Source organism: Topomyia yanbarensis, chromosome 3, assembly GCF_030247195.1.
Source record: "Topomyia yanbarensis strain Yona2022 chromosome 3, ASM3024719v1, whole genome shotgun sequence".
In the NCBI taxonomy this organism is placed as follows: Eukaryota; Metazoa; Arthropoda; class Insecta; order Diptera; family Culicidae; genus Topomyia; species Topomyia yanbarensis.
The window spans coordinates 66,975,384-66,988,578 of NC_080672.1; the positions used below are offsets into that span (position 1 = coordinate 66,975,384).

The following is a 13,195-nucleotide window of genomic DNA, read 5'->3' on the forward strand; positions in this document are numbered from 1 at the left end:
ATTGCCTTGTACGCAGCGCACCTGGGTTCGAGTCCCAACCCCGCACATAGGGTTAGAAATTTTTGATAAGAAATTTTTCTAACCCGAATGACCTTAAGGTTAAAACCTCTATAATCTAAATTAAAAAAGACACGTTTGTCGTAGTTACGACAAAAACACCTGCTCAAGCTGGGGAGAGTAAGTTTCAGTTTAAAAATTTTTAGGTTAACGTTATAGAACAGTAAAAATTATGAATCTAAAACTGAGCCTCACCAAAACATGTCCTTAGGTCGTTACCTGACTCGAAAATATCTTTCAAATCTATCGAGCCTGAGTGTTTGTTCGGCATACTCTTTATGTATTCAAAACATAGCTCTAAATGTGTTTCGAATTAAGCAACAAAGAGAACGGGAACGTACAGCAGTTTTCAAGTACAAATTAAAACTTTTCCTAATAATGAATTTAATCCCTCTGCTGAAAAGGTGATTGTTTCCAATAAAATTCCATTTCTAAACTCCTATATTGAACGCTACGCTGCTAAATACTCCCTAAGGAAGGCGAAGTATATACAATAATAATGGTTGCAAGCCTGCGATAAAAATAAAAACCAATCAGTGCTTTATCTTGGTCAGATGGTGTCACCCTTGGGTTGACTACCAAGAATCGCTACAGAATAGCTTCGCAACTTTTTGAAACAAAATGAAACTGCTCTAACATAGCTCAATCTCATCGACAACCAAAATCTACCTACATTAGCATGTTGTTAAATGCCTCAGACGCATCACACATATTCGAAATATGAAATGTGGGTGTCAATAGGCTCATTACCCACAAACTGCCGAAAACATGTTGGCATGGGAATTTCACCTGCATCTACTCAACGAGCACACAAGTAGGAAAATGAATTAATTTATTCCACGGTAACTCGCAAGCAACACACCCACGCCGCACCGTGCAGTGTTGAACTCAATATAAAAAACTGCAAATCAATAACATGCAAGTCCCAAACGGTACAACTGTGTACGAGTCAATGCCACCACTGCCTAAATCCCATAGTATAGGTAGACGCTATGGATTTTCGGCAATGACGGCATCACCTCGCACACAGTTAAACCGTGTAAAACATACAACCATTTCCCTATTGTGTGCAGTCTATCATGCGCTCTCCACCCCGCCGTGCGAATTGAAGCCTTGCACACGAACGATGGTACCGTCTAGACGATATTGCCACGATGTTGCTCGTTTAATATTCGAGCGACGAATGTTTAAAACGATCACACCTCTATGTGTAAACTAATCGTATTTGATTGACTCACTAAGGTGCGAGTGTGTGCATATGCCAACGTTGCCGAAAATCCACAGCGTCTACCGCTTATTGTACCGTCTATACAATGCAGTAAACGTGTTGCTCGTTTGGCAAGTGAGCATCGAGTGATACAAAACGAGCACGCGTGACCTGTATAGATAATTTTTCCGTATGTAATGACACGCTTAGGTGCGTCTTTTTTCAAAGGATTTTCTAAAAATCTGTTTGTGCTATATTTATAGTAGTCGTATATTTTGCGACATTGAATACAAAACACGTGTACATATTTCCGATTGATAGTGCAAAATATTTCTATTTCGTTCAGTAGAACGCAAGTTTACATTAAAAACTGGGATTTTGTTCGAATTTAGCAGTGAAAATTTTAGAATTGTTAAAAGTATTCTACTTCAAAATTCATGTCGAAATACGGAGAAGTGGAATCCGTTGCGAATGGCACCTGGAGAACTTATACACACTAGGCAACAAGTTTCAGGGTATCACAGTTGAAAACTATCGAGATGGGGGAGCTCAGAATTTTCCTCCATCTAAAGCGTACAGTCAAAATTAAACATCAGAATGGCAGCCCGTGCAGACATTCAAAAGCCCACACAAATATGCAGACGGCTACATAATTATAAAAAACGAATTCAAACAGGTGAAAATTTACATACATATGTGACGTAAAGGCCTATGCTATCAAAACTCGTTAACATAGAAACACTTGTGCCTTTCGCAATAATACAAATCTGGTGACGCCATGCGCACATACAATCGTGATCATCGGCGATCTCGTGTGCGTAAAGAAGCTCCTATGATCAAGTCAATATGCTGGAAAGTGATTCTTAACCTGGGATCCGCAGACCCCTAGGGGGCCGCAAAGTCGTAGAAAAATATATTTTCCGACTGCTTCTTGAAATTTCAATTCTTGTTTCCTAACAAATTGAAAATATCATATTGATAGCATACAAAATTGATGTTTATCTGTGGGGATCCGCAGCAACCCAGTGTGAGATCTAAGAGGTCCGTGGTACGAAAAAGGTTGAAAACTTACGAATCTCGGTCGCGGTCTAAAGTACGACGTTTCTAATGTTCCCACACTATTATGAATCGGTCACGTACGTAAGCTCCTGCCTTTGGACCTAGCAGTCCAGGTCCATACCCTCAATCTTTGTACAAAAAAAAACAAACTCACATAGTTTGGAAGTCTTAAGGTGCCATGACCGGATATCGTTACACTCAAAAACGCTGTTCGCACGAACATTCAAAATCCAAGTGAATATGCAAGCAGTTACATGGTTGTTCAAACGAATTTATACACGCCAAGTTATACGCGACACAAAAACTCCATTGCGATCAGGGATACTGGCAGCGTTGCCAAGTATTTTGAGTCAAAATCTGGCACTTTCGATAAAATAAAGTCTGTAAAAATCTGACACACGATAGGTTGCAATAAAACTACTTCAAAACAGAAATCTTTCATTTGAATGTTTTTAAGTTTGTTGAATTTTATCGAGGTGGTTGTTGAATCCGAAAGACCGAAAGTTTTCTCCCTTGCGTCATCAAAAACCATTCGCGAAAGTTAAAGTTATGATTTGTTTATTTGCCACTGAAAATTGTAAGTAGAGAAATAAAACAACTCAACGAATACGTCACTGACTCTTAAACTTAGGTAATTTTCAGATTTGCTTTTTACTCACAATCATTAAGGTCATCAATACACAAGAAAATATGGCAATTCAAATAAATTAAACTTAAACTCGAATATAATTAATCTGCAGTTGAATTTAAAAAATAATTCAGCAATCAGTTGTGATACTGAAAAATACCATTGCGGTTTACCAAAATTCTCCTTAATGAATGAAATCCGCAAAATAGAGTCAAAAGAATTGAATCATATGAAATTAACTCACCAGTTTGTGTTTTACAAGGAATATTTATTTCGATTGCTTGACACCTCTTAATTGAAGTATATACACACTAAATTAAGCTCGACGATCCATTGATTTTATAGTCGTCCACATAAACGGAGATCATAATTCTAACGCCGTCACTCTTGGTGAATTGTGCCCGACTATACAAAATACACCTTTCTGCATCGATCTAACCTTTGAACGATATTGGTACAACATTCCAGATATGATGGAGCTGAATAAAGGAAATTTTCATTTACACACACCAACGAAGAAGCAAACAAGGTAGTCGGATACACAACCGTAACATTCAAAACTACAAAAAATCGAATGGAACAAACCAAACAACAGTTGCGAATGAAGCGTGGACGAATATGGCATCTATAGAAAAGGAGACGTTATTGAGTGATGCCGGAAGTGCTTTATCACAGAGCAAAAAAGAGTCAAACGTGCCCCAAAAAAGTGCATGCAAAGAACTGCACAAACTACAAAAAGCGACTGCCTTATGCGCACCGTGCCTGGATTCTATCACCATTCCTGCACAATCACTATAAAAAAAATCCTGATCTATCCTGATAAATTTGTACGTGTTGGCACCTTGAAATTTGTTAACAAAATTCTGTGATTCTTTCTCCGCACTTTTCTTGCTGTAAGTTTTTTTTTTGTTTCGATTATAGAGGTTTTAACCTTGAGGTCATTCGCCTCTTCGGGTTAGAAAAATCTCTTATGAAAAATTTCTAACCCTATGTGCGGGGTCGGGACTCGAACCTAGCTGCGCTGCGTAGAAGGCAATCGATTTACCAAATACGCTACGCCCATCCCTATGAAACCAGTTGTTAAAACAAAGCAACAAGGTGGTAAGCAATTGGACAACTTCCGGGTTTGATAAGTTGAATTTTATATATTGTTTCGCATGAAAAAATAATTTACTAAAGATCTTCTGTTCTGTAAATAAATGTCCGGGAAAAATGCTACAGACGAAAAGTCGATACTAGTTTATTAATGTAGAATACATTTAAGCTTTCAATATAGGGGTCCCGTTTCAAAATATCGGCTGCGGCGCCGCGTCAGATTTTGAACGTTAATAACTTTTATCATACTTAACAGAATGATTTGATTTTTAGGCCAATTTGTTGAAAATATGTTCCTCTATGCTGTATTAAAATTTGAAGTATGTGTAACATGCACTAATAACAAAAAATTGTGTTTTGAAAAATCTTTCGAAAACGACTCGGAAAAGTGGAAATTTTCAGCCCATCCCGCACAGAGCCGTCAATATGGTGGACCAACCGAACAATAAAATAATGAAAAGTTTATATATATAGGTCCACTACATGTTTGTTCCTATGATTATTCCCATTGGGTTGCTTGACGAGAGCAGTTGGTGGGGGAAAGACGGCATATTCCTTTGGTTAGGCCATTAGAAGCTGGACGGAAAGGAAAGGCTCATGCACGGCACGAGAACGAGCGAGAAAGCGATAGTAGTGCATATTAGCGGGATTATATAAATATCTGTCGGTCGGTTTTTCTCATCATTCGTATTCGTTCAAGTACCAGCAAGCAGCCAGTCCACCGAAGGAAAGCAGTTGGCAATGACGACGGTCCGAAAAAGTGCCCCAGCTACTGGTGACCCATCGCAACCAACCACCGATCAGGAACTGTCGCCCTGCAAGAATTTCGCCCCAACTAAAGGGCAACAGAGCAACTAATCTGTAGGCTATCGTTCCAACGTCTGGTTCGTGAGATTGTACAGGACTGCAAAGTCGAGCTACGCTTACAAAGCTCAGTCGTAATGATGCCCCGAGAAGCCAACGATGCCTACTTGGTCGGTTTGTTCGAGGATGCAAAATAATGCGATAAGCGCATAACTTTCGGGCCAAATACATTAAACTGGCTCATCGTGTCCGCGGGGAGTGCGTCTGAATTATGCTCCCGCAATAAAACAATAAACGGTTCTTTACAGGACCAATTAATTGCGTTCTAATAAGAGTTAAACTGAAATTTACATTTTATGGTGTATAACAAATAATTTTCAGAAAGCTATATAAGAAATACGATGTGTGGAAAGAAAGAAAGAGAATTTAAATTATCCTCTCTCGCTCGTTTTCGTGCAATGCTTTTCCATTCCTTTCTGCTGCTAATACCATCATAACACTGAGAACTGACACACAAGTAAAGTTTTCAACTTGTGTAAGAAAATAAACACTCGCTTTGAAATGACAACAGCAAGTAGCAACTTGCCACTGGTCGGCGCTTCGATCGGCCAGCAATCGCTATAAGGGACTTGTATGCAAACTTGGATACAATGGTGACTCACGCATGCGAACCTGTATGCGATGGTAATTTTCAACGTATTTTCATTTAAATGTTTACACCGGTTTTTCGGGAAAGTTTGTTCTAGCTTATATGTCTGTTCTCTGTGATCATAACTAAAACGAATGTACGTGTTCCCCCACCATCCCATGGCCAGTATCAGCGCTAACAAATAAGACAAAAGAATTTAAATTTGTGAAAATCTTTTCCTTCCTTCTTTTCGAATCTGCAACATTCTTTGAAAATATTGTTGGAATGTTGTTATTGAAAAACTGAACATGCAAGTTTGCTAGCACTGGCCACTAGATTGATGCCGATGGAAAGACAGAATATTCGTTTTGGTTATGCTAGGGTGGATGTACCAATAGTCGCATACTTAAGGAAAACTTTTGATAAAAACTCGACGAATAGACGTATGGGCAATGTTAATACATTAAACGAAAGCTTTCAGTCCCTACTTCATAGGAAAAATATAAAGATGGTTTAATAACAAATTTATGTATTCAAAACCACTTGTACCACTATAGGAACACATGTACCAATAGTGGTGCTATCGCTAATTTCGGTTCCTATTGTTGCAAATCCCATCGCTTTCTTATGGGACTTGCAACTATAGGTACACTATATCAACTATAGGTGCAAGGGAGCTCTAAGAAGAGATTCTAAGAAAATCATTTTTTTCAATAGTTATTTGAGCAAATTTCAAGGATAACAGTTTTATTGTCGCATAATTTTAGTGCGATGAATCGATAAAAAAAATATTTGTTGATGGTTGGTACCTTAGTTAGGCGTATAACCCACTACTGCAACTATTGGTACACCTCAACTATAGGAGCACCCACCCTAGTATTGGTAGCCGAACGGAAAGGAAAGGCACAGGAATGGCACGAAAACGAGCGAGAGAGCGATAGTAGTGCTTTCTCGTGTGTTCATATATGAATATTGGTCGGTCGGTTTTTCTCATCATTCGTATTCGTTCAAGCACTAGCAAGCAGCCAGTCCACCGGAGAAAAGCAGTTGGCAATGATAACGGTCCGAAAAAGTGCCCCAGCTACTGGTGGCCCATCGCAACCAACTACCGATCAGGAACTGTCGCCATGCCAGTATTTCGCCCCAACTAAAGGGCAACGGAGCAACTAATCCGCTGGCCAACATTCCAACGTCTGGTTCGTAAGGTTGTGTATTACTTCAAAGTCGAGCTACGCTTACAAAACTCAGCCGTAATGAAGCCAGTGATGCCTACTTGGTCAGTTTGTTTGAGGATACAAAATAGTGCGCCAAGCACGTAACTTTCTCGCAAAAGAAATCAAACTGGCTCACAGTGTCCCCTGGGAGTGGGCGTAAATTACAATAAAGGCAACGGTTCTTTTCAGGACCAATCAATTGTGTTCTAGTGAGAGTTAAACTGAAACTTTCATCTTAAGATGTGTAACAAATTTTTAACAAGCAACATAATACGTTGTGTGGAAAGAAGTAGCTTGCACACGGAACAAAAATTTAAATTATCCTCTCGCTCGTTTCGTGCACTGCTTTTCCATTCCTTTCTGCTGCTATTATCAGTATAACTAAAACGAATGTGCGTGTTCCCTCACCATCCCTCTAGTGATCAGTGTTGCTTCAATTGCATGTGTTTAAGAGAAACGTTGAAGTCGCATGCTTCTATTCGATCTTTTTGGCAGCCTCCGTGAACTAACTGCATTAAATGATTTTTTTGTGCAGCTCCGTGCTAGTAGCAAACAAAATGGACCTACCAGCGTCTGATTCGTGAGATTGAGCAGGATTTCAAAGTCGAGCTAAGCTTATAAAGTTCAGCCGTAATTAAACGTCTCGAATTGAAGCCACGACGCTCCGGTTATATTACAGACATTACCCACCCATCTTTTTTTATTGTGACCACGACTAACGGTTTAATATAGACACCCCATTTCAATATTTCGGAAGAAACAGAAGGTCGAGTTTGGAAAGTTTGTAGCTTTCATTGTACTTAACCAAATTACACAATGTTCGCACCAATGATTTAGAAATATGACCAGGAATCTTCTATTAGATTGGTAAGTATGTATAATTTACATGAATAAAGAAAAATTGATTTTCAGGAATCAATTATTATCTATTCTGCCATTGGCCAGTACTATGCGACTTCCTCATGCTAACAATTCATTTCATCGTTAGCCATCTCCCTCACCAAGGCCAACAACGCCAATAAAAACGGTCCTTTTCAGGACCACCATCATTTTTGTAAAGAATAATTTGAAATATTCCTCGCCCAAATCACCTTTTGTCTGAAAATTCCAATGAGTATCAACAAATTTGAAGAACGTGTTCCTTATGTATTCTACATCTCTCCGGTTATGTCGCAGACATTACCCACCCATCTTTTTCCTACCATATCAACGAATCTTAATAATTCAAGAAGAGATTCTCGGAGTCAATTCGATATTCAGAAATGTTATCCTGAGGTAAAACATGTAGCGTTTTCGTTTTTTCTTGGTGCTACACCGGAGTAGGGCAAAGAAAGAGATAGACTGATTACACCCAAGTTTAAATGAGTGTAGCACCGACTACACCGGTGTAGTGCACTGTCAAAAACGAAAATGCCAATAGATTTCAGTATATCTGGAAAAATCTGGCAAAATTCAAAAATTCTGGCAAAATGTATAGCTTAAGGACATCGTGAACAGAGCCACAAGCTGGCAACTAAAATGGTTGCCGTCGTTTCTGCTTTTTCTTTTTATTTTATCTTTAAAATCATTGCATTGACGCACATCGTTTGTAACTTGAATGTCTTATCTCAGATAGCTTAGAAATTGTATCACTGCGATTGTCTACTGTGATTTTCTTCACGAAATTTTGCTTCGTTTAGAAAATTTGAACTTTTTTGTTATAGAAAAAAAATAAAACACGTGATAAAAAATCAGTCAGCTTATTACTGAACGATTCGCTTGTTTGCGTGTCATCTCCTATTGATATAGTACGTTCTAGCCGCACACAGATGCTGTAACGTAACACGAACAAACCCGAACATAACCGAACCTTTGTTGTGATTTAGGCATCTCTTCGCCTTAATCGGTTATCTGTTTCGCTGCGAAAAATCTGGAAGATTCCAAATAAATCTGGAACATTGGCAACGCTGAATACTAGGTCTATTTTACAGATGTCTACACATTTCTTAAAAATGTCTTCATTTGTTTTCAACAACTATGTATTCGGAATCGGTTATTGAGCAGAGTTCTACGAACCAGATTTCAGAAAAAATGTCTTCACAGCATTTCAAATGTCTTCAAAATGCATGTCTTGACATCTGGCATCACTGCGATCAAACCCATTAACATACAACCGCTCGAGCTATTTGCTATAATGGAACCCTAGTCACTAACTCGAACATTCAATCATCCACGCAAACCTACTTCTGCGATCTCGCAAACATTAAAACGCTCCTGGCATTAAGTGAACGTTCTAGCACTTACAACATATAAACGCTCGCTCTCACGCGATCATGAAATCTCCCTGTACTGACATCTAAACCATACACTCTACATCACAATCAGAATTATAGCTCGCTACAATTGGCCTTAAGCAGTGTTGTAGTTGGGAGTATTTCCCATCTCATCTGCAATTGTAGAGAATGACTCTGACTGACTTCAGAGAATCCAGCTCTACAGCTCCTGTTGGACAACCCCAAAAAGAATTGACTTATCAGACGAATATACTGTATCGCACTTGTATGACCGAAAATACCTGTTTCCACCCCCCCCCCCTTCTAATGCATTATGAACGTGAAATTTATATTTATTACAGCAATCAACATTTGTAACATTTGCATCATACGACGAATCGACGAGTCGCATATTGGCATCTTGTGACTTGATCGAGCAGAATCGGTTGGAATATAAGAAAACAGCGTTCCAGGTCTCGGATTTTTTTTGAGCCGATTCTTGCTTTCATCTCAACTAATTCTTACGAGCTTATTCAAAACTTTTCTATTTTTTTTTAATTCTTCGTATGGCATTCCGGTGCTTGTACTGATCGCTACGTGAGCTCGTTCCTGGCAATTTGGACTTTTTTGTGGCAGAACGTGTCGTATCATTGTTTGCTTTTGGTGGGTATGTTAATGATATGTGCTAATTGTTTCTCCTGAAAGCTTCGCATAGTTCACCGACCCTCATTGGTGTATTTCTTTTGCGCGAAGTGGAATTTCGTTTGTTGAGTTTTGTAGTTCGCAATTTGAGATTCACACCGAAATTCGCGCAGGTTCGCTAGCTAGATTCATGTTGAGAGTGAAACAACTTCCTACGTAATATCGTTACGAAATTGTCGTTGACATTGATTTAACCAATTAAGACCCAAATTATCCGCACACAAAATCGGAACTCGTCGACCCGTCTCACCTATTAGCCTCATTTTTAGAAACCATAACCAAACGTCCGAAAGTGCTGCTGGCTATTCGTTTTTCTAGTGAAGCTCTCCTATTTTGTTGACCGGTATTTTTACAGGCCAATTGCAGAGCTAATCATATTACTGCAAGTTTATTTGTCCGGTACAAAATTGTGCCGGGTAGAGCGGGGCAAACTTCGCAGTGATGGAATTAGTAGTTATCTGTTCTTAAACGAATATCAACGAGGCTACATGTTCTATTTAAAATTCCAATGTAGATGTAATAGTGCCAAACTTATGATTAGGGCGTAAGGGCCAACTGTCGAATTTCATTTTGAAGTTAAATTCGGGACAAATCGGTATTTGACAAAGTTCACAGCAGTCAGCACAAGAGAAAACTTTTATCTTTTGTGCACTTTCAACAGTTGTGATGAGTGAATCTTTACTCTCAAAGAGAATTTTGACAGTTACCTATTACGTTCTAAATAGAGCTTCCATCCCGGGAATTTATTTCCCGGGAATCCCGGGATTTTTGGATTTCCCGGGATTCTCGATTCCCGGGAAATTGTGTTTTCTCATTCCCGGGATTCGGGAATCCCGGGAAAAGGGATTTTTAATTTATTCCAAAAGACTTAGGTGCAGCGAAAGAAATTATGTAGGAAATATTTTTACCAGTAAACATTTGGAGTGAGTAGTGAATGCAGATTGTAGCGTTATCTCTACAACCGATGAGCCTATTGATCAGATTTTTTAACAATTCTTTTAATAGTTTATTTTAATAGTTAGATCGTGAATGAAAGGGCTTGCAATCAAATTAGTAAAGGAAATGGCGGCACATTCTTAAAAAATCGATAAGTGTATGTTGGTTGCTTAACGCAAACGCTATTTAAAATAAGGAATGTTTCTAGAACGTCTGCAGAAATATTTGGTCGGTTCATCGAATGCATATTTCGTCTAATTTGCTATACCGTAACTGTAATATCTGTAAATTTTTGGATGCAAGAAAAGAAATATATAATGCTGTATCTGTCCAACATCATGCGTATCTAAACTCTTTGAATATTGCTGTCAAGGATGCAGAAAGGATTTTTGAAGGGATAAGATCACACCATCCAGATACACTCCCGTAACAATAAATCGATGGTAGGCTTCATCCATCGCTGCACAATTCGTCCATTATCTGCTTGATTTTGATTCACACTTATTTCTGATCCTACTGGGATGGAAATGGATTCCATTATTAAATTTTCTCATTTGATCGGAAATAACTGCACATTACCCTGAAGCATCTCAATCTTTTCATTCAAAATTACTAAAGAAAGTGCTTTGCATAAAATTGCATGCATTCCATCGTATCAGAACAAGGAATTCCAATTTTGGACAGTAACTCCAGCAGCTGCGTTTAGTCCCAATCGTAATCGTAATTACCAAAATTTTGGTTATACATGTAGCCAAAAAAATCATAAAAAGAAGTTCATGTTGCTTAAACTTATTGACGAGTTATCGAACGACTGAATGATGTGTAGGCCATCAAATCGCCATCTTCTGACAATTGCTTTTAGGACAGATATACATGCAATCAAACGGGTTTGAAAACCTTTCAATTTATTCTTTTGTTTTCAAGAAAATATTTCTCCTTTTTATTTTTCTTCTGTATTCCCGGGATCCCGGGATTTCCCGGGAAATTTATTATTTATTTACCGAATCCCGGGAAGCTGAAAACCGTCGGGAAATGGAAGCTCTAGTTCTAAACATAAGTGTGTCAAGAATTGTCCCTTTCGTCAAAGCAACTACCATTCGTTCCACTTACCCTACTCTACCTAGCTCCCATCAACTTGTCTCAATGAGTAGAAATTGTTTTTCCATAAACGAACGCACAATTTCTCCACCGATTACCAGACTGGCTGACGGATTGACGGCTGAACCTTCCCAACTTAACTGGCAGTAGCTCGCGGTACGTCGTAAGGTGCATAGAAAAACAACGTTAAATATATATTTGAGTTGGTTCATTGTTTTGTTGCCGCCTTCTTATTCTCCGACTTTCAGCAGTACCACCGGATGTTGATTAGGCTGTACCTAGTTGTAGTTTTAATCGGAGTTTGCTCGTCTGTGAAGAGGAAAACTAATCGTTGTCACTATTGATATTGTGTAGAGTGATGAGGCTACTTAAATGGACTAGTAGCCTGTAGATTGTAGCAGTAAGGAAACGACTTATTCATTAATTACTTACGCAATCACTGACACTGACACACTGTACCAACGAACAGTAACCTATAATTTCATGGCATTTTCGATATTTTTTTTTGGAATAATAAACTGTCCAAAAACTACCTATGGATGGAATATTGAATGATAATTTTGATCCAGCTCCAAAGAACTTATACCAGGATGCTGAGCAGCCCAGCTTTCCGCGGCTACAGTTCATTCCGATATTCACTGCAGCCAACCCACCACCCGCTGCGCTGGCTGCCGGGGAGCGAAAATTCAAAACGGAAATTCCACTATCCAATTGCTCTTATTGCGCGTACATAAATACACTACATATATGAATGCATAAGGCCAAGTGAGCGCTACCCACCGAACCACCTCTTATCGCGCTTGGCTCCGGATTGTTGTTGCCAAACTATCAATTATCGCGTTTGTGTCTGTCCGTCCGTCTGTCTGTCTCTATTCGCCACACGGCCGGTCGGTGTGGGAGAGTGGCGGCTACTGTTTGTACGCGAATACACGCGAAACCGGCGATAAATTGGCACAGTAATGCTTTTGTTTTGAAAACTAAAACCGAAGAATCGTTCAGTTCGCTACGCGCCATGCTGCTCCAAAGTAAAAACCAATCGATTTCTAACGTCCTCCACAACTCATCCATAGTTTTGCTGGGGCGCACCGAAGAATAGGTTAGGTATCGGGCAGTGTTTTTATGCCGCGCTTCTAATTCGCCATTGTCTGCTCGAGTAGGCGCGAAATTGGAATGGCGATGTAGGAAAATCACGGCGTACCATAATCGCCAATACCTGTTTAGGGTGGTTTGTTTTTTTTTCGTGGAGATGTTTGAATAACAACAGCTTAATTCAAGAAGCTTAATCTGTTCGCACAAAAAGCTTAATCAGCGGAAGGACGCTTTGATGATTGCTCTCTTCGGTTATCGTTTTTCGGTCCCTTTTGGTTTCTCGGCGAAATGTCCAAAATTCTAATTTAGATCGAATTGAACTTCGGCATTCAGGTTCTAAGTACTCGAAAAACCTGAACTAGTAAAATCATGTAAATTTATTTAATAGCGAAGGTTCAAGTATTTTAGGACTTTTTTTTTTGACAT

The 13,195-nt window shown here is 39.1% G+C and overlaps 1 protein-coding gene across 6 annotated transcripts in view; it reads left to right on the forward strand.

Annotated features, from left to right (window-relative positions):
• The window catches only part of LOC131688486 (RNA-binding protein fusilli), a 351,529-nt gene that overhangs the window by 48,214 nt on the left and 290,120 nt on the right, over window positions 1-13,195 (forward strand). The window lies entirely within an intron of this gene.